Source organism: Sinocyclocheilus anshuiensis, unplaced genomic scaffold, assembly GCF_001515605.1.
Source record: "Sinocyclocheilus anshuiensis isolate Anshui unplaced genomic scaffold, SAMN03320099.WGS_v1.1 scaffold392, whole genome shotgun sequence".
NCBI lineage: Eukaryota > Metazoa > Chordata > Actinopteri > Cypriniformes > Cyprinidae > Sinocyclocheilus > Sinocyclocheilus anshuiensis.
The window spans coordinates 2,584,594-2,586,657 of record NW_015557091.1 but is presented as its reverse complement, the minus strand read 5'-3'; positions in this window follow the sequence as shown (position 1 = coordinate 2,586,657).

The following is a 2,064-nucleotide window of genomic DNA, read 5'->3' as shown; positions in this document are numbered from 1 at the left end:
TATCTATCTATCTATCTATCTATCTATCTATCTATCATCTGTCTGTCTGTCTGTCTATTTCTTTATTTCCCCCACTGATTCTTTTGAGTGAGTAAATAATGACAGAGATTGTATTTTTGGATGAACTATCCATGGTAAACCATGGTAAAATCACTGTAAAAACAAATAAAAATAAAAGTTCAATGATGGACTTTATATATTTACATTATTAAAAAATACAGTTTAAGAATCTGTAAGTGTAGCTTCGGTAGTTTTAGAAGCTCACTAGAGGTGTTATTTTAGCAATATTTATATGCTTTTATATTATTTATTTATATTTTGAAGTAGCTTTTTTTCTATATTTTCAATTTAGTTTCATTTCAGTTTTAGTAATTTTGATATGTGACTGTCATTAGTTTTATGTTTTTCTATTTACCTTTATTTCTAAGTTTGTTTTAGTAATTTTAGTAATTCTACTTAAACTTATTTCAGTCAACATTTCTACATTTCTTAGAATTTTAAATTCAAGTTTTCATCTTATATAATTTTATTTCATCTTTGTTTCAGTTAAAAAAAAAAATTGTAATCATTTTAGTTGTAGTTAACAATACTGGTCTAAACGCATGGTAATAAAGAACAATTTCATTCACACCATCTTCTTTTAAGAGAAAATACTGTTTTGAGAGAGATTTGACGACTGAAGCTGATGGCAGGGAGCCGTCAAACTTAACCATCCTGCTCTATTACAAATGAGAGTGCTGTTTTCTTGAATTAGGCACACAGAGAGGAAGCGTCCTTCAGTCTGAGGAGGCGACTAGACAGACGTTCAGATGTCCTCCTGAGGGACTTCAGCCCCATTAGGGCTCAGATTGATATTGTTTGAGATGGCAGGAAATCTTTAAGTTTGCGTCTGTGCTTAGGTGGGCTATCAATCATGTTTTAGTCCCCTCAATTGAGCAAGTCTGACTTGGTAGAGGAAAACCAGAGAGGGGGGAAATGCATTGATAAGGAGGTCCATGGATCATCTAAACCTAAAGGGGACATTTTGGTGCTGGGGAAATCTCCATCTCTCTGACAGCTGGTCAATATTTACAGTGGGGAAACATTCAGTCACGTATGACTTTGCACTGGGAATTTTTACCGTGTATTTTATGAACCTCTGTTCTGTGTAACTGACAGACAACACAACTGGGCACCAAAGCTCATTAAAGGTTAATCTGGTTAGAGGAAATGAAAGAGCAGAGCTGTGCTTCTGAGAAACAGTCGAACACCTGCTTGCCTTTTGTTACCGCCATGTTTGTGCTGCTAATCTTTAAATAATATATATCCTTAAAGATGACACATATTCCAACTACATCACAACAGCAGAACCTGTCGTTGGTTATCATTTTATATCTTTTGAGCTGTTTGCCAGATTTCATCAGTGAAAAATAGGATAAAATAAACTACTTATTCAGCAAGAATGTATTAAATTGATCATAAATGACAGTAATGACTTTTATAATGCTAAAAATATCCTTTGAACTCCTGAAATTAAAAATTAAGCAGCACAACTGGTTTTATAATAAGTTAATCTTAAACATATAATTAAAAAAAATATATTTAAAAAATATAATTCATAATTAATATATAATGAAATAATATTAAATGAATTCTATAAAAAAATAGAAACCGTCGTTGGTTATCTTTTCATATTTTTTGAGCTGTTTGCCAGATTTCATCAGTGAAAAATAGGATAAAATAAACTTCTTATTCAGCAAGGATGTATTAAATTGATAATAAATGACAGTAAAGACTTTTATAATGCTAAAAACGTCCTTTGAACTCCTGAAATTAAAAATTGAGCAGCACAACTGTTTTTATAATAAGCTAATCTTAAAAATATAAATAATTAAAAAAATTATACAAAATAGAATTCATAATTAATATATAATTAAATAATATAAAATTAATTATAAAAAATAAAACAAATTGACATGAATGATTTCTGAAGTGTTATGTGATTCCAGGCTTATTATAGTTAACTATAACTAAAACCATTAAAAAAAAAATAATAATAATAATAATAATAAAAAATAAAATCTG